The sequence below is a fragment of the Lutra lutra genome, chromosome 2, assembly GCF_902655055.1.
Source record: "Lutra lutra chromosome 2, mLutLut1.2, whole genome shotgun sequence".
NCBI classification, from domain to species: domain Eukaryota; kingdom Metazoa; phylum Chordata; class Mammalia; order Carnivora; family Mustelidae; genus Lutra; species Lutra lutra.
The window spans coordinates 150,269,402-150,290,201 of NC_062279.1; the positions used below are offsets into that span (position 1 = coordinate 150,269,402).

A 20,800-nucleotide genomic window follows, 5' to 3' on the forward strand; every position below is an offset into this window, starting at 1 on the left:
TAGTTGTATCTTTTTGGTAAATTGATCATTTCACCAATATAAAATACCCTTGTTTGTCTCCTGTAACAGTTTTTTGGGTATTTTTGTTTTACTTTATTTTATCCAGCATTAGTAGAGCCACTCAGCTCACTTTTTGTTACTGTTTGCATAATATGAATTTCTCAATTCTTTTACTTTCAACATGTTTGTTGAATTTAAGTGTGTCTCTTTTTTTATCTTATTTAAATTCAATTAATTAACATACAGTATATCACTAGTTTCAGATGTAGAGTTCAGTTATTCATCAATTGCATATAACACCCAGTGTTCATTATATCATGTGTCCTCCTTAATACCCATCACCCAGTTATCCCACTCCCTCACCCCCTACACTCCAGCAACCCTCAGTTTGTTCTCTATAGTTAAGAGTCTCTTATCGTTTGTCTCCCTCTCTGAATTTTGTCTTATTTTATTTTCCCCTCCCTTCTCCTATGGTCCTGTTTTGTTTCTTAAATTCCACATATGAGTGAAACCATATGATAATTGCTTTTCTCTGACTGACTTATTTCACTTAGCATAATACCCTCCAGTTCCATCCACATTACTACAAATAGTATGATTTCATCTTTTTTAATGGCTAAGTAATATTCCATTGTATATATACACTACATCTTCTTTATCCATTCATCTGTCAATGGACATCTGAGGTCTTTCTACAATTTGTAAATGTGTCTTTTATAGACAGCATATGGTTGGATGATTTTTAAAAATCTATTCTGCTCATCTCTGCCTTTTAATTGGAGTGCTTAATACATCTGTATTTAGTGTAATTACTTATAAGGTAGGATTTGTGTCTGCTATTTTGCTATTTGTTTTCTGTATGTTTAACTTCGTTTTTTTTTTTCTTTTTCTACCCTTAAATCATGACATTCATTTGTGTTAAAGAGGTATTTTTAATTTTCTTGTTTCTTTCACTTTTTTTTCATCCATTTTCTTAGTGGTTGTCAGGGAATTACAATATATATTTTAATTTATACCAACCTAGCACAGATTAATACCAACTTAATTTCAATAGTGAATAAAACTCTGCTCCTTTATGTTGTTATTTCATACAAATTATATCTTCTTACATTGTATGTCCACCAATACAAATTTGTAATTATTTCTGTATGCAGCTGTCTTTTAAGTCAGGCAAGAGGGAAAAAATACATTTATACTGTTTTATATTTACCTATGTAGTTACCTTTACTGATTTTCTGTTTTCTTGTGCAGATTCAAGTTACTCTCAGGTGTCCTTTCATTTATTTTAGCCTGAATGATCCCTTTAGTATTTTTAAAGGCAGATCAGCTAGTAAAAATTTTTCTCAAGTTTTATTTATCTTGGAATGTTTAAATTTCACCTTTTTTTTTAAAGATTTTTATTTATTTATTTGACAGAGAGATCACAAGTAGGCAGAGAGGCAGGCAGAGAGAGAGGAGGAAGCAGGCTCCCTGCCGAGCAGAGAGCCCAATGCGGGGCTCGATTCCAGGACTCTGAGATCATGACCTGAGCCGAAGGCAGCAGCTTAACCCACTGAGCCACCCAGGTGCCCCTAAATTTCACCTTTTGAAGTATAGCTGTGTGGAATAAAGAATTCTTGGTTGATATTATCTTCTTCCAGCACCTTGAATATGGTAATCCACTGCCTTCTGGACTCCATGATTTCTGATGGGAAATCAACAGTTAATCTTAATTAAGGGTCCTTAGTACATGACTTATTAAGGGTCCTTAGTACATGAGTGATCACAGCTCTCTTGCTCCTTTTAAGAATCTTTTTGATGGTAATGTATAAAAGTGTGTATATCTTCTAATTTAGCCTCTTTGGAGTTCAGTAAGCTTATTACACATAGTTTTTCATTATATTGGAAGTTTTCAACCATTATTTCTTCAAATACATTTTCTACCTCTCTTTTCCTGTTGCCCATCCCCCACCCACCCCCACTTTTGCAGATTCTTATTATTGTGTATGTTGGTATTCTTGATTATGTCCACAGGTCTCTAGTTTCAGATGTAGAGCTCTGTTCATTTTTCTTCATTCTGTTTTTCTTTCTTTTCCTCAGACAAAATAATTTCAATTACTTACATTCAGGCTTGCTAGTTTTTTGTTTTTTTTTCTGCTTGCCTACTCACATGTTGGTAGCCTACAGTGAATTCTTCATTTCAGTTATTACATTTTTCAACTCCAGAATTTCTATCTGGCTCTTTTTTATAATTTTTATCTCTTTATTGATATTACGCATTGAGTGAGACATCATTATTACACTTTCTTTTAGTTCTTTAGGCATGCTTTCCTTAGCTCTTTGCACACATTTAAAATAGTTGATTTAAAGTCTTTGCCTTGTAAGTCTAACATCACGCTTCCTCAGTTTCTAGTGACTTTGTTTATTCCTGTGTAAAGGCCATACTTCCTTCTTTCTTTGCATATCTCATAAATTTTTGCCAAAGCTGAACATTCAAAACTATATGGTAATTCTGGAAATCAAATTTTTTCCCCACTCTCCAACCAGGGGTTGTTGTTGGTGCTGTTTATTGTCATTGTTTTTGATGGTTTAATGACTTTACTGAAATAATTCAGTATGTTCTTCATTCTTTGATATGGGTCAATACTGTTGTCTCTGCTTTGTTAGCTTAGTAGTCAACTAATAATAAGCAGAGATTTCCTTAAATTCCTGGAGTCAGTAAGTCTTACAGTCTTTGTAAAGGTGTTCTGTGTGCATACTGACCATTCCACCAACACTCAGTTAGGGATTTAAGGTCTTTAACAGCTCTGCTTTAGCCTTTAGTTCTTGAGAAGAGCCTCAAAGTCAGTCACAAATGAGAACTGAAAGCATTCCCAGGTCTTTTCTGAGCATTCACAGAGGCCGAAGCACATACATAGGTTTCTAGATTCTCAAAAATATGTTAAAGCTCTTCAAGGCTATGAATGGAACTATCATCTTTGAGCTTTTCCTTTTAAGAATTTTGGGTAGCCTATTATTTGGCCCAATTGTTATCCACTATCTTGGGCAGCCATGATCTTAAGCAATTGTCCTTCATGGTATTCAACAGGTGCCCCCAAGGGAAAGATTTTTCACACTAGGTGAGCTCTAAATCAGGTAAATAAGAATAGTACTGAAAATGGGCTCTTCTAGGAATCCATATGGCAGAACAAATAATAACAATTCTCTGAAAATAGGGCTTTCAAAGAGTTCCAACCCTGCTCTGCTCCCTCTAGTGGATGGCAGGCTGCTAGCTTTCACTGGATTACAGGCTGTTGGTTCAAGGTTACCATAGAGCTAGAAATAAAGGGATGAGAATGGGGAAAATTAAAACTCCACTGTTCATACCAACTTTTCATATGAAGATTTAGCTATTTTTTTTCCTTGAATAAATGATGCTCCACAGATTGCTTCGAGCCTTTGGTTAATTTCCACCATTTTGAGAGAGTTAATTCTGGCAATTTTGCCAATGTTCTTATTGTTTTTATGGGGGAAAGGATCTTCAAAGGTTGTTTTTTTTGTTTTGTTTTGTTTTTCCATCATTTTCACTGAGGTCCAATCCAGATTCATTTTATATCAACGTTTCTTTGCTCTGTTTGGCCCACTTTCATTTCTGGAAGTTCTGTTTCTGTTCCTTTACATTCCAGTTTCCTCATTTCCCACTTTCAATCAAAAAAATTTGGGGGTTGGCGCCTGGGTGGCTCAGTGGGTTAAAGCCTCTGCCTTCGGCTCTGGTCATGATCCCAGGGTCCTGGGATCGAGCCCCACATTGGGCTCTCTGCTCGGCGGGGAGCCTGCTTCCCTTCCTCTCTCTGCCTGCCTCTCTGCCTGCTTGTGATCTCTGTCTGTCAAATGAATAAATAAAATCTTTTAAAAAAAATTATATATATATATATATATATATATATATATATATATATATATATATATGTCAGACCTCAAGTCTTGCAAATATTCCTTACTTAGGGATTTTATCATCTCTCCTCCAGATTATTCCAGTAGTAACCAAATTGGCCAGTTTATAGCATATTTTATTCTAACCTTTTCACCACCCCAGAGCTAGATTGATCATTTAAAAATATAAATGTGACCTTGCTTAAGCCCTTTCATAGACCCACATCACCTTCAGGATAAAGTCCAATTGTTATCATGGCAAGGTATACAATGCCCTCTTAATATGGCCCTAAATCTCCTTTTTACCCTTACAGTTCCTACCCTAGCCCTACATAAATATGAAATTCCATATAAATTCTGCACTCTCATTAGTATTCTTTCCCCTTGTTCTCCTAATGAATTCATTCATTCATTCACTCAATACTTATTTTCTAAATACCTACTATGTGTCAGGTACCATGTAAGGCACAGGGTAAAAGGAAGTGAACAAGACAGGCAAAGTTCTTCTCCCTACAGATGTCACATCAGAGAAAGAAACTATGATCAAGTAAAGTAATTTTAAAATAACTGGATGATTACAAAATGCTATAATTTCAATGAAGAGATTAAATGGGATAAAGGTAACTAAAGAAACCTTCATCAATTGGTTTAGGAAGAATAGTTCTCTCTTAAAAAAAAAAAAAACTATTTGAACTGAGACCTTAAGAATGGCAAGGAGCCAATAAGACAGGAGAGGAAAAAGACTCTATGCAGAAGCCCTCAGACCAAATGAAACCCAGATAGAAATTAAAATCGAGAAAAATGTCTCCCAGACTTCCATACATTCCAGGGAACACACACACATGTTTACACATGCGCACACTTAACTTAGGTTCCTAAAGTGAGTAACTGCTGAGCATACCAGCTGACAGATGGGAAATCCTTTCAAGGAGCTGTGACAAGGGGAAGTCTGTGGGAAAAGGCGCTGTTATTTAGCTGACCCACCCCTGCTGAGGGAGTCCAAAGTTTCCCTTGGATTCATTCCCACCTGAACTTCCACCCTTATGAGCTAAAAAGACCTTTAACATTCATGTTTTATAAAAAGAAAGAGATGAGGATTAAGTAGCAGCTGCTTAGTGCTTGGTGTAGAGAAGAAACACATACATGCCTGGTTGTAAAATGATTATATTTTAAAAAGAAACTTAAAACCCTCTACCCATGCTTCTCAGTCTTGTGATCCAGTTAAGGAGTGTTGTGTAAACAAAGCCCTTTAAGGTAGAGAGCAAGAGGAATGAGAAAGTGTTCCACAAAGAGGGGTGTTGACTGAGGAGGTGATAAACTCTTGCAACTAACAGAGTGTCCAGCCCACACAGGCCCTGCTGACATTGAGGATTTCTTGTAGAAGTAGAACCACAGCCCAATGGTCCTGCAAAATTCTTCCTGATGCTGCCACTTTTTTCATTCATTTGTTTAATAAATAACTGTTGAGTACTTACAATGTCAAGCTCAAAGATACATCAGTGAAAGATCTCTTGTAGCATTATCCTAATGGGGAGAAAAACAGACAATGAATAAATAAATAAATAACATAAAGACTGTGTCAGATGTTACTAAGTGCCATGAAGGAAAACCAAGGTAGGAAAGGGAATTAAGAAGAGCTAAGAGGTTCTGTTTCATGCCAGGATCGAGTAACAGGAACAAAATTAACCCTTCCATTTAAAACAACTGTAAATCTGGATAAAACATATAAAACAATTGTTTCCAAGTCATCAGATATCAAGTGAATGACAGGGGCAAGAAACAAACAAAGCAAGCATGCTACCTAGAGAGATTTTCCAGGCTGGAGTGCAGGGAGGAGCAGCACAGACCAAGCCCAACGTATTTCCTGATTTGAGAAGATGGAACTGAGTCTGGGGAGACCAAGGAAGCTAGACTTTTTAGGAAAGTGTACCAGAGAGAGGACAGAGCCATTCAGAGAGAAAAGTCTGGGGATTTTCAAAAGGCCCACTCATCAAGTACTGATCAGCGCATGCATGTGAGGAAACTCCCCAAGGATGAGACAAGAATGATCGGTGGCAAAGTGTACCTGAAGGGTTTGAGGCACATCAAGAGACTTGATGTGCCTGTGGAGTTCCAGGAGAGAACAGTAGGAAGAGAAATCAGAGAAGTAAAGGCAGCAGGGGACAGCTTAGGCAGGGACTTGTAAACCATTGGAAGGACTTCTTGGTTTTGCTGCAAATAAGATAGGGGCCATGAGAGAGTTTTGAAGAGAGAAGTGGTATATTCTGCTTTATATTTTAATTTAAAAGAATTACTCTCAAACACGGAGAATGTATTTTAGGGAAAAGCAAACTCTGAAAACTTTGGAGACTGTTTTTATAATCCAGCAGTTCATGGTGGTCAGGACCATGGAATACAAGTGGAGGTGGTGAGACTATATCAGACCATGGATGTATTTTGGGAGAACCAAAGGATTTGTTAATGGGTTTATTCTAGAAAGTAAGTCTGTCTTTTTTTTTTTTTTAAGATTTTTATTTATTTGACAGAGAAAGAGAGTAAGCACAAGCAGGGGGAGTGGCAGGCAGCTGGAGAAGCAGGCTCCCCCCAGAGCAGGGAGCCTGATGTGGGACTCAATACCAGGACCCTGGGATCATGACCTGAGCCCATGGCAGATTCTTAACCAACTGAGTCACTGAAAGTAAAGCTGTCTTAATATTAGGGAATCTTTCATATTTGACTTCTATCTTATTCCTTTCTATCCATGCAGCTGATGTTGTGAGCTAACTTGGGATTTTCTCCAAGACCAGCCATCCTCTCTATTTTATTTAATTTTTTTTCAAGGAACCAGAGTGTAAAGATCTGAGACTTGGATTGGGTTTAAGTATACTGAAATAGAAGTAATAGTTGTCTTTGCCTACTTTTGTCTGAATCCTACCTAGCTTAAGAAACATTGGTATTTTATGTGGCCCAGCCTTGCTTTCCAGAGTTCTTTAAATTAGATTATGATCTTATTTGTAGTTATTCCTTGTGCATATTTCCTCTTCAGGAACTTCATTAGGAGGAGTAACAGGAACTTGAGATAGGACTCAGGTATCCCTAGTTCCTCAGACTCACAGCCATAATATTATTGAGATCCACACATTATTCCTAACAGGATGTTATTAATATAACTCATCACATCAATGAATTACAGAATACAACTCTGTATTCATTTTAACAAATTCTTAAACAATGTAAAAAATTCAAAATCTGTTCTTGTTTATTTTGAATCTTAGTAAAAGTGAAGACTAGTTTTTAACATGACAAAGGATATTGATCTTGAAATTAATTGACAGAAGGATCCCTAAGTGTAGCATATGAGATAAATTTGTATGAAAGTCAAAGATGAGACAAGAAAAACAAGGTGCCCTGTACATTACTTACTATTCTTGTATTCCAAAGAACCAGCCTTGACTGTACTGAGAAACCTGAGTTCTGGGGTGGGAATGAGAAGGAAAAGAGACACAAAGGATGGGATCCTGAAGGTAGGTCAAAGGTGGCAGCCAATGCTGCTTATTGGGTTACAGCTCTTTTATATGATTCAAGCACAATACAATCCCAGGGCAGTCACCTTAATCATTGCAATTGCAATTCAATAGAACAATCAACATAACAAACTACCTGTAAATAAGTTTTCTCATTCAGCCCTGTTACCCTTTTCTAGGCCCTCTCCCTCCTATGTGGTTTGCATGCTTCTGCAAGCTGAGGTTATGGCAGTGTTTTAGAGCTGAACCATGATGGGTAGGGCTGGTCTCTGTCCTGGCCCTACGATTGCAAGGACCCTGTCAGCTTGCTCTCTGGTCACCACACTTGCGTAATTTCTGGATAATACAGTAAGACATAATAAAGGAAAAAGACTTAGACAGGTCTTGTATGCTTTATAAGTGTCTTATAAGTGAAAAGCTTTATTTATTTGGAGAGTATATCGTTGCACACTTAGAAAACATGCACAAAAAATATTAAATGGGTTCGGAAATGGGCAAAATAGGCAAACGAAATTAAAAGGTATAAACTTCCAGAACAGTTTGATGTCTCAGTTCATTAAGCATCTAACTCTTGATTTCAGCTCAGGTCCTAAGGATGAGCCCTGAATTGGACTTCATGCTCAGTGGGGTATCTGCTGGAGATTCTCTCTCCCTCTCCCTCTACCCCCACCCCCCTTGCTCTCTCTCTCTCTCTCATTCTCTCTTTAAAATAAATAAATAAATATATATTTTTAAAGTTATAAACTTTCAATTATAAATAAGTCATGAAGATGGAAAGTATAGCATAGGGAATATAGTCAATAATACTGTAATAATGTTGTGTAGTGGCAGATGGAGACTACTTACCAGGTGAGCACTGAGAAATGTATAAATTTGTCAAATCACTATGTGATACACCTGAATTAATAAAACATTGTACATCAACTACACTTCAAAAAGATGTTCTTTAAAAAATAAAAATTGTAAAAAATGAATGAGAAACTTTTGAGATAATAAGATAGTTCAGTAATGTGGCTACAAATATGTGCTTTAATTTTTTTAAGATTTTATATTTATTTATTTATTTATTTGACAGAGATCACAAGTAGGCAGAGAGGCAGCCAGAGAGAGAGAGAGGAGGAAGCAGGCTCCCGGCCGAGAAGAGAGCCCGATGTGGGGCTCGATCCCAGGATGCTGAGATCATAACCTGAGCTGAAGGCAGAGGCTTTAACCCACTGTGCCACCCAAGCGCCTCTACAAAGATGTATTTTAAAATAGTTTTCCTTATATATATATACAATAAAAAATTATAAGATATAATAAAAGAAGATTCTTTTTACAGTAAAAACATTTTAACTTCCTATGAATAGACCTAAAAAGAAATTTTCTAGATTCATATTAAGAGTACTTTTATTCTATGTATAGAACTTATACTATATTGGGAAGCCTGGGTGGCTCAGTTGGTTGGCGACTGCCTTCGTTCGGCTCGGGTCATGATCCCGCATCCTGGGATCGAGTCCCACATCGGACTCCTTGCTCGGCAGGGAGCCTGCTTCTCCCTCTGCCTCTGCCTACCACTCTGTCTGCCTGTGCGCTCGCTCTCTCTCTCTCTAACAAATAAATAAATTTTTAAAAAAATCTTTAAAAAAATAAAATAAATAAAATTTAAAAAGAACTTATACTATATTGACATAATACTATGTGCAAATTAACACCTTGACTGTAGGAAAATCAAACGGAAAATATTAGAGGCTTGGAGCTCAGTTGAGAAGTCACTGGTATATTCAAGGCAAGAGATGATAAGACTCTGAAGTAGGAGAGTGGCAACTGATCTGGTAAGGGGGAGAAAACTTGGTTGATATTTAAGAGCTAGAGTTTGACAGAGGGTGGTAAAGGAGTAAATGAAAGGTGAGGCGAAGAGTTCAGGATAATTCCTAGCTGTATGCAAATTAACTGACAAAGCCAGGGAGTATGGGCATACAAGCAGGAGATGGAAAGGAAAAAATGTTGAGACATGTTGTATCTAAGTTCCTATGAGACATCAAAGTGAAAATCCAGGCACCTTAATGTGTGATTCTTGATTTAGAAGAGATTATTTCATTTATTCTCTTGATTTTTTTTAATATTCTTTTTTTTTAATTTTTTTATTTTTTCAGCATAACAGTATTCATTATTTTTGCACCACACCCAGTGCTCCATGCAATCTGTGCCCTCTACAATACCCACCACCTGGTGCCCCCAACCTCCCACCCCCCACCCCTTCAAAATTCTCAGATCGTTTTTCAGAGTCCATAGTCTCTCATGGTTCACCTCCCCTTCCAATTTCCCTCAACTCCCTTCTCCTCTCCATCTCCCCTGTCCTCCATGCTATTTGTTATGCTCCACAAATAAGTGAAACCATATGATAATTGACTCTCTCTATTCTCTTGATTTAATGAAAATTTATTGAGATCTTGATCATAGATGTAGACTTAAGAGTCATCAGCCTATAGAATTTCAGGAATTAGAGGTGATTACCAAGGAAGAATGGATTAAATGGGATGAGAAAGACAAGGGATTACCAACAATTAACATGCAGCAGGAAAGAAGGAACCATAAAAGAATTTGAGAAGGAATCCCAAGAGGTAAATGGAAGAGCAGGTTGGCGCAGTGGAGCAGAAACCAGAGATGACAAAGAACAGACTGATAATTGTACCTAAAGGCAGGGAGCAGTTAAGCAACATGAGACTTTGAAAGAGCCTCAAAATCAGAAAAATATTGATGACACTCACTTGATAAATGAGTTGAAAAGTAAAAGAGATGAACAGATGAAGAAAGCAAAAGAAGAAAACTCTTTTGAAATTTGTCCATGAAGAGAAAAGAAAGTTGTGAAGCTCTAATATAGGCGGTGAGAGTCAAAAGAAGGTATTTTCTTTTTTTTTTTTATTGTGTTATGTTAGTCACCACTAAATACATCATTAGTTTTTGATGCAGTGTTCCAAGAATCATTATTTATGTACAACACCTAGTGCTCCATGCAATACATGCCCTCCTTAACACCCACAACCAGGTTCACTCATCACCCCACCCCCCAACCTCTAAAACCCTCAGTTTTTATTTTTTTTCTCGGAGTCCACAGTCTCTCATGGTTCATCTCCCCCTCTGATTTCCTCTAATTCACCTTTCTTTTCCTTTTCCTAATGTCCTCCGTGTTTTTCCTTATGTTCCACAGTAAGTGAAACCATTTGATAATTGGTTCTCTGCTTGACTTATTTCACTATGAACCAGCAATTGTACTACTGGGTATTTACCTCAAAGATACAGATGTAATGAAAAGAAGGGCTATATGTATCCCAGTGTTCATAGCAGCAATGTCCACAATAGCTAAACTGTGGAAAGAGCCAAGATGCCCTTCAATAGAAGGTATTTTCTAAGACAATTATCCTCATAGTAGTTTTAGGGGAATTCTTGTCCAAAGATCAAGGGAGATTACCTTCTCTCCACTATGGCCCCTAAATATATACATATATACACACACACATATATATTTTTATATATGTATATATATATATACACACACATATATATTTTTATATGTGTATATATATACATATATATTTTTATATTTTATATATATAAATATATATATTTATATATATACATATATATTTAAAAATATATATTTTTTTAAATAAGGCAGTGAGTAAATCACTCAGAACTCATAGAGGCAGGCATACATTATACTGGGTTAATCAAGAAAAATGTCCCTTTATTTCCCATTCAAGAAAACAGTAAGTAATACCCAAAAGTTGCCCATGCTGGCTTCTCAGACCTAAGTAAATATGTCCTATTATGATATTTTGGGCTACAAGTAACAGGAAACTTCAATTCTACTTGCTTAAGTGAAAAATAATTTTATCATCTCACACAAAGGAAGCTCAGTGGTAGAAGAACTCTTGGGTTGGTTAATTCGGACAATAAAAAATAACTGATTTTGGGGATGCCTGGGTGGTTCAGCCATTAAATAGCTGCCTTCAGCTCAGGTCATGATACCAGGGTCCTGGCATGGAGCTCCACATAGGGCCCCCTGCCCTGTGGGAAGCCTGCTTCTCCCTCTGCCACTCCCCCTGCTTGTGTTCCCTCTCTTGCTGTCTGTCAAATAAATAAATAAAATATTTAAATATATATATCATATTAAATATATATTTATATATAATATATAAGTATCATATATATAATAAATATATAATTATATATAATATAATATATATAAATCTGATATATATACACACACATATATATCAGATTTTACTGGTACAAGAACCTAGTTGGGGGGAACAGTCAAGGCTGGGAGTTGCCTGTGCTGCCCATGCCTAAGAGAGTAAGTTTCATTCAGAGCAGTCACGTTAGCAAGTTCATTTGGCTGACACACCAACTGTGTTCTCAACCACTCTATGAGAAATGAAGATGGTAAGATATCTTTCCTGATTTTCGCTTCCATTCCTCAGTCAGTTTACAGTTTGCTCAGAGAAGAAAGATGTTATTTGCTGAACGTCATCAAATTCCAACACCAATGATGAGTATGTGACAAGATGAAATTCTGGCAATGTAACTGAGACTTCACTTTTCTGAATAAGTGACATCTAATAGCACAGAAGGTGACCAATAGTGAACAAAGATCCTAACCAATTTTTTTTATTAATTCATAACATAGAAAATGGTCTTTCCTGATGCCAAGGCTTAAAAGTGCAGTATCAAAACTTTGTTTGAGTTCTGAAAGTTTAGCTCAAAATAGCAAGAGCCAGTCCCCAAAGGATTCTGTACATAACATTAATAACTATAAACCAATATCCTTCAAACTACAGGTTGGGATCCATTAGCAGAATGTGAAAACAACATATTAAGTTGCAACTAGATTTTTTTATTTTTTAAACATTTTTTGAAGATTTTATTTATTTGCGAGAGAGAGAGAGGGAGAGAAGGAGCCCAGAGGGAGATGGAAAAGCAAGTTCCCTGCTGAGCAGATACTCACCTCCCCCTGCCCCCACCACCAACGTGGGTCTGGATCCCAGGACCTTGAGATCATGACCTGAGCCCAAGGCAGACACTTAAACCGAATGAACCATCCAGGTGCTCCGGCAACTAGATTTTTTTAATGAGAGACCAGAATAGAATAAAACATGAGAGGGCATTATGTCGACAAGGATAATTATTGTTTTTTGAAATTTTTATTTTGCATGCACACACATGCTTGTGTGTATATGTTGGGCCTCCGTGTAAAATATATTTCTTACTGTGAGTTGTGTCAAATGCTTGAAAGACACCACCATAAATGATAAATTTGGGGAAATATTGAGGAAGAGTCTGATTGCCCAGCCTCTCAACGGACTAGATAAATGAGCTCCAACTGAGAAAATGCATCAGGTCAGAGGTGACAAGAGTATGAAAGAACTGAAAGAAGTGCAGTGGCCCTGCTTATCCTTGATATCACTTTCTATAGTTTGTTAACTAATGGTCACCTGTGACCCATAGGCAGATGATCGTCCTCCAGACAAATGGTCAGAAGGTCAGTAGTAGCTTAACACTACATCACAATACCTACATCATTCACCTCCCTCATCTCATCCTGTGGACCTTTCATCGTCTCACCTCGTCACAAGAAGAAGGGTGAGTATAGGACAATAAGATATCTTGAGAGGGAGAGAGAGACCACATTCACATAACTTTTAATATGGTATATTGTTACAAATGCTGTAGTTTATTTTTATTAATCTGCTACTGTGCCTAGCTTATAAATTAAACTTTATCATAGATATGTATGTATAGGAAAAAATATGGTATGTACAGGGTTCAGTACTATCCATAGTTTCAGGCATCCACGGGAAGTCTTGGAACACATCCCCTGTGGATGAGGGGGTATTCCTGTATATCAAAGACGCAGCCTCGGGCTGTTTTGCATCCTGAGCCAGACATTTGGGAGAAGGAAGAGCATTGCCAGGAAGAGGGGCAGCAAATGCAAAGAATAGAAAGTGGGGAAATATAATGACTATTCAGCAGATAAAGAAGATGTTCATCTAGCTGAAGCCAAGTTGGACTGAATGGAAAGCTAAGCCAAATTGGATGTTCCTATAGTCAGAGTATTGTTCTTGATGGTCAGTGGAGTGTCATGGAATATTTTTGCTCTGGTGACTGACATGAAGATAACAGGATGGCCTGGAAGAGAAAGGAACTGAAGGTAAGAAGAATTTTTTTAAATCTCGTGAATAGGTAGGCCCAAGGGAGTACATAATATTTGCGGCAAAGGTCTTAAAAATTATAAATATGATTATTCCAGGATGAAAGACTTAAAGTTCTCAGGGGGTGTGAAGAGGGCTTCAGGGTGGCTCAGTCAGTTAAGTGGTGAATTCTTGATTTCAGCTCAAGTCATGATCTCAAGATCCTGGGATAGAGCCCCGTGTCTGCTTCAACCCCCCCTGGGGCATTCAGCGGGGAGTCTGCTTCAGGATTCTCTCTCCTTCTGCCCCTCCCCCTGCTTGCTCTTTCTCTCTCTCTCATAAATAAATCTTTAAAATAAAAATTTCTCAGGAATGAGGTACACAGAAAGGACAAAAGAAAAGAGTTCTAATTGGGGAGGGTAAGTGCTATGGTGAGTGCTGTGAAGTGTGTAAACCTGGCGATTCTCAGACCTGTACCCCTGGGGATAAAAATATATGTTTATAAAATAAAAAAAAAAAAAAGAAAAGAAAAGAGTTCTAGGATGAAAGTCTCTTTCTCTTGGCCATTGCAAATAAATCTACTTATTAACATTGGTGGAATAACTAGTATTGTTAATATCATAAATGTTTCACACTTCTATTACACCTCAAAGTGCTTTCACAACCATTAGTCCTTTGATTTTCACAATCACCTTAAGAATCAATGAAGGGATATACCACTATCTCTGTTTTAAAGGTGGTGACACTGTATCCCAAAGAGCCTTGTGACTTCCCAAAACCACACAGTTAGGGATGAGACTAACTCACCAGGCCTTCTCACTCTTAGCCCAGGATTCTCTATATGACAGGTCATACCTCACAGACCAAGCCATTCTCAAATAATGACCCATCGATCTATTGATTAAGATTATTCCAAGAATTGAAATGGCCTAATATTTCAAGGAGAAAGCCCATGCAAAAGGCCACTGTGGCTTGGTGTAAGTTTATTTAATAAATATTTTTCTTATTTGGAGGTTTTAATTTTAAGTATGTGGTCTACTCTTTTTGTATGATTATTTGCTCAAAAAAATTTTAGTCAGCAACACACCTCATAAAAATTTAATATGTTTCAGAGCCCTTTTTACTGTTTAAAAAAGCACAAATCAGGCATTCTTGAATTTTGAATGTGGCGCCCCTGTAATTGGGCTCTCTTTCTGAGGAAGGCCCTTCCAAACCTCACAGTGAAATTGCACTTTTTAAAAGAAAACAACATTTGAACAGAGAGTTGTCTCAGACTGGTCCTCCACTCACCAAGAATCTGAACATCAACCACTCAGATATGTCATGACTGTTCCATTCACCTGCATATTTCTTTCTCAAGTCTTGAAAAAGCCCTGCTCTCAAGTCTTGCCCTGGCTTCCAGAGATATGGAGAGGGAAGATGATGACTCAGAAGCCAAAGAGCCCTGAATCTGGATGGCAGCTCTGGCTCTCCATGGACAGATAGCTTTGACCAAATTAACTCATCTCTCTGAGCCTCATTTTCTTACCTGTATCATAAAGTGGTGATATTTCACATCACAGGGTTATTTATGCACAGTTGTAAGAGAGCAGACTGGGAAACACTCAGCCTGAAGTGGGCCTCATGGAATATTCACTACCTAAGAGCCTCTGAAAGACAAGGTTTGCTAAGAGAACAATCACTGGATTTAATAAGTTACTTACTTAGAGAATCAGCACTTGGCCCTGCCAGCCTTGCTCTTTTATCATGCCAAAAGATTTATACACATGGGCCCTTACCTGGTCATAGTCTATAACCATTGAGCAATGAATTGATAAAGTTTATTCAAAGTTGGAAAGCAACAGCCCTGACTTCTTCAATTCCTTCAATCAAAAAATATTTACTAAGCATTTACTATGCGCCAGCCATTGTATGGGGCATTGAGGGTATAGAAATAAAGATGATGGGCAAGATTCTTCTATTGGGGCTTACTCTCTACTGGAGAATACAGGCAATAGGTAGACAAGCAAATAAACAAGAAGCAGTAACTGATAAAGATTGGTATAACATAGAAGATTAAGATAAGGTGGCCTGAAAGAATGTTTGGGAGAAAGTCAAAGAAGTCCTTTCCAAGGAAGTGACGTTTAATCTGAGAACCAGATTAAATATTAGAACGCTTAATCTGATTAGAATGGCCTGCCCATGGGAGAATCAAAAGAAAGAACAAAAACTCTACAGTGTAAATCAACTTGGGGTTCTCATGGAATAGAAGGAACACCAGTATGGCTGGCATGAGCAAGTGCAGCTGGCATTGTAGGATGATGAGAGGTTGACCGGAGATGAGTGTGAGGAAGGAAGAAACCAGATTACTCAGTACCTTATAGTCCAGGGAAAGAGGCAAGATTTTGTTCTAGGAGGAATTGAGACCATCAGGGGTTATTAAACAAGAAAGCATCATGACTTAAGTTTTTCAAAGTTCACTTAATCTGCTCTTAGGAGAGAAAAACTCCAGACTAAGACAAGAACAGGACATCTTGTTGAAGGTATTATAGAGGTCTAAAAAGGAGAAGGTGGTCATCAGACTATGTAGGTCATGGTGGAGATGGAGAGAACACAGAATATATTCTGGAGAGCTGAGAAGATCTGGGGGGTCAGTGCCATAAAGAGAGAACCAACCTAGAATGTTGGCTTAGTCAAGTGGGTGAATTATGGTACTGTTCACTGATAAGAAAAAGATGGGGAAGGAATGGGTGGAGGGAAGAAGAGAGGAAGAAATTTAAATGTTCTTCTTTGGCTTTATGAAAAGACTGGACCTCAGGGCAGGAGTAAAGACTAGTGTGTCTATGGAGGAGCCTTCATATTTCCATTCCGTGGGCTCAGTGTAATGCTATACACAGCTTATAACCTCATATGGACCAAGGTATGACATATGGACCAAAGAGCACAACTTAGAAATTCCTGGTCTGTCGCTTTATCCACAAGCCCTTAATTTCCCACTTTAATTTTTTATCTTATGAAATTGAAATAAAAAGACTTATTTTGCCTATTCCATGGAATGCTGTATCAAAATTAGACATATATGAAAAAATATTTTGAAACTATAAGACACTGGGCAAACATAAGTTTTAAGGAAAGGATTAGGATCCCATGTTAGAAGGTTAGCTTTCTCTGGATAGGGATTCTGTCTGTTTCATTCATAATCTCCAGCACCTAAAACAAAGGTACACAATAAATATATGTTGAATGAATGAATAATAACAGATTCTTCTAGAAAGTAGGACTAGAGGGCATGAACACTAAAGATCCCCATAACTTTAAACTATAGTTTTTCTACACATCTGTTTCACAGGACTACCAAAGTTCAGCATACAGTAGGTGTGCAATGGACACCTAGTGAATCTGATTCTCAGCAAATGAGAATGTGAATGGCCAGCAGCCAACTCACAAGCCCTGTGTCTCACTGGACAGCCACACCAATCAATGCCCTTGGACATCTCCTGCCTTAAGGGCCTCTCAAACCTGGATGCTCATGCAAAGGAAAATGTGCCAAAGATGAAAGGGAACACAAGAAGCCTTGGGATCACCATGGCACCTCCTATGGAGTGCTACTTGCACTAGAAAAGTGGGTGGGAAACTGAGGATAAAAAATATCTCAACTCTCTGGTCTCAGCTGTTCCCAGTTCATGGTTATATCGAGTTTTCAAAAGGTATTTGTTGCATGAAAGAACAAATAAATTCATGAATACATATGAAGACACTTAGGGATACTCTAAAATAGAATTCCTTTTTTTTTTAAGATTTTATTTAATTATTTATTTATTTGAGAGAAGAGAGAGCAAGTGTGGGGGAGGAACAGAGTGAGAGGGACAAGCAGACTCCCCGCTGAGTGCAGAGCCCAACACGGGGTTCAATCCCACAAGCTCGAGATGAGGATCTGAGCTGAAATCAAGAGTCAGACGCTCAACCAAATGAGCCACCCAGGCACCCCTGGAGTTCCTATTTTTCAGAAGACAAACAGGATTCTTAAGAATTTCAAGGTTGAAATGGATCATGCCCAGCTATGACCCCTAGATTTCAATGGTTAAAGGAGCCTGAACGCTCTCTGCACTTTGAGTGGCAATGATGTATATGAAACAGGATGAAAAATGGAAGGTCCCAAATGCAGGTGCTACCTCATGGCTGCAGTTGGCTCACCATCTCTCCAAACACCATCTCCAGTCCCTTAACTTTAGGGAATTTAGAGAATTCACCCTCCGAAATGTCAGCTCTTTAACTCAGCACACAACATGGTGGGAGAAAAGCGAGTCATCCTTCCAGACCCCAAGCACAGTCTGCTTGTCTGGAGCTCCACACATCTCTGAGGGGGCTTTCTCATGTCTTATCTTCTGTGTCATAGTGATATTATAATTATATAGGAAAATTCCTTGTGTCTTGGAGATACATACTAGAATATGTTGGGGTGATATGTCATTATTTCTGTCTTTAAAATAATTAGGCTGGGAGGGGTGCCTGGATGGCTCAGATAGTTGAGTGACTGACTCTTGGTTCCGGCTCAGGTCGTGATCTCAGGGTCATGGGTTTGAGCCCAGAGTGGAGCTCCACACTCAGCAGGGAATCTGCTTGGGGACTGTCACCCTCTGCCCCTCCCCCAACTCGTGCATGTGCACACACACGCATTCTCTCTCTCTCTCTCTCTAAAATAATCTTTTTTTAAAAATTCGGCAGGGGGGGGCACCTGGGTGGCTCAGTGGGTTAAGCCACTGCCTTCAGCTCAGGTCATGATCTCAGGGTCCTGGGATCGAGTCCCACGTCGGGCTCTCTGCTCAGCAGGGAGCCTGCTTCCCTTCCTCTCTCTCTGCCTGCCTCTCTGCCTACTTGTGATCTCTCTCTGTCAAATAAATAAATAAAATCTTTAAAAAAAAAAATTCTGCAGGGGGAAAAAAGAAAGTAAAAGTGGAAAATTGATCATTACTGCTAACCCAGATAAAGGAAATATGGATGTGTATTTTATTATTTCTAGGTTTATATATATTTGAAATTTTTCATGATAAAAATAAAAAATCAAAATGTCAAGAAAAAGAAATAGCTATCTGGGAAGGTCACTGAGAGGATTAAATGCACACTCTGTGCTCAGTAACTATTAATTCCACTAACTTGTGAGCTCACACATAGGCACACACTCTTAGCATCTTCTCCTTTGAGAATGTACAGAAACTCCTACTTTGGGGCAACATGATCAAACATATAACTTAATGCTGTTTCAAAATCTCGTGTGGTAGTTTTGTGTCTAAGATCTCTTGGGCACAAAGACTGATGCCATTCATATTGATGGGTCACTGAGTGTTTTCTATTGACTCTTTCTGGAAGGAGGGAGGAGGCAGAGAGAAGAGCTGCGTCTCTGAAGTGACTCTTTTACACACACGTGATGAAAGCATGAACTTGGACAAGGTTTCTGAGCTGCACAACAAATCGCTGTGCTGTCACTGATGATGGTCTGAGGGTTGAGTGAGAGCTGGTGCATGAAGGAGCTAATAGGAACAGCATGTGGTCAGAGTGCGTGGTGCTAACTGCCTCCTGCCCCCTCCCTTCAAGGAGAAACAAAGAATGAGCAAAGGGCTTTTGGGCAGTGACTTATTCAAGAGTTTGGATTTAGGTTGTGGGTGATTATTGTATATTGACCTTTCGTTAGTGTCAATTTTTTTGCTTTTTGTTTTTTATTTTTTTTCTAATGAATGTATATTATGCTTTGAGGAGAAAATGGGAAATGACGAGAAAAACTTATTGCAACAAGAAGCTACTTTTAGAATGCATCTTGGAAGCTGGAACAATTCAAGCCTGAAGTGACATCTCACTTGGCAAGTAGAGCAGGTCTTAAGGTCCTCCTCATTGTACATCAAAGAAACTGAGTCATCAACTGGCCAGAAGGTGGGAGAATCTGACCTAGCCCTACACAGTGGGTATAGACGGAGTGCAGGGGCTGCTCCCAGAGACAGGAAGGACAGGACAAAAACAGAGTGCATCTCCTTTCCATTGCTCCAACCTGGAATTGGCAAAATCATGGCAAGGAGAACATTCCAACAACATGGATGCAAGCAGGATGACATTTCAAGTGCTCAGAGCAGCTGATTAATTGGGACAGGAGATCAAGTATCAACAGTCTTCTGAAGGCCCAGAGCAGAGCAGCGAGGCCCCCCTGGGATTTGTGAGTGTTCTGAAACAGGCCTACAATAAATAAGACCCAGGAGGAAGGCCCTGGAGGGCTGAGATGCTGCTTCTCAGAAGGGCGGGGCAGAGCGGACTTTTTATTGTGGGCCTGTGGGATAGGCGATGCCCATATATGGATGTTCAGTTGACATTCCAAGTCTGCTTTCTGTAGAGGAAGGGCGCTCTTGACGGGTGTGTGTTCCTGCAGCCCCCTGCATGTACCGAGAGCCCCAAGGGCGAGCTTTCCGCTAGAGCTGTCAGAAAGAGTTGACCAGGACCCAAAGAAATGTCCTTGTCCCAGAACCCAGAGGTGAACCCAGGTAAGGAGCATGTAACCTCCCGCACCGTGTTTGAGCCTCACAGAGGCACTCGCTCATGCATTCCCTCTCTAATGCTGGCAGCAAATATCCACAGAGCATAACTGCATGCCAGAAGCCATGAGAGGCCCTGGACAATCGAATATTGCAACTAATCCCCATGCAATCATTTGTTCATTCACTCATTCATTCATCCAGCAGACATCCCAGAGTGCTGGCTCACACACTAAGTTCTAGAGTTGCAGCAGTGAGCAAGACAGACCTCATCCCTGACCTCACTGATAGCCTCATGGGTAAAGGGCATGCTGGGGTCAGGTGGCCTCCGTTTAAAGCCCATGCACAGATCATTTGGCCTCCCTGAGGCTCTGTTTCTTCAACTGTAAAATGGGTATTCTCCCACCTCCTCTACAGAGTTGCTATGAGGTTCGGAAGTCAAAGATTGGAAAGCTGCCTCCAGTACTCACAGGTTGGTGAATATTCTATGGAGAGAGGGGCTCTTGCAAATTCACCCTAGGCTATTTACCTACAGACAAAGAAGGCACCAAAAAGCTATATCAAGTTACTGGCTCATAAATGGGGGATCAGGGAATTTCATAAAGAGACCACTGTGAATGCAGTGACTTATTGAGTGTAGAAGGCTGTTGGGGTAGGGCAGAAATCATTTCCACTTATATTTGAAGAGCATTCTGTGGTTTACAAAGGCGTTTTTGTAATGCATAGAGCACCTCGAAGA

At 38.9% G+C, this 20,800-nt stretch overlaps 1 long non-coding RNA gene across 1 annotated transcript; it reads right to left on the reverse strand.

Annotated features, from left to right (window-relative positions):
* Window positions 1-1,619: 1,619 nt before the first annotated feature.
* Window positions 1,620-15,211, reverse strand: LOC125094322 (uncharacterized). The gene is made up of 3 exons (XR_007125455.1): window positions 15,096-15,211; window positions 5,367-5,415; window positions 1,620-1,684 (listed from the first exon to the last, which is right to left on the reverse strand). It is a non-coding gene; the product is annotated as an uncharacterized LOC125094322 (long non-coding RNA).
* Window positions 15,212-20,800: the final 5,589 nt, after the last annotated feature.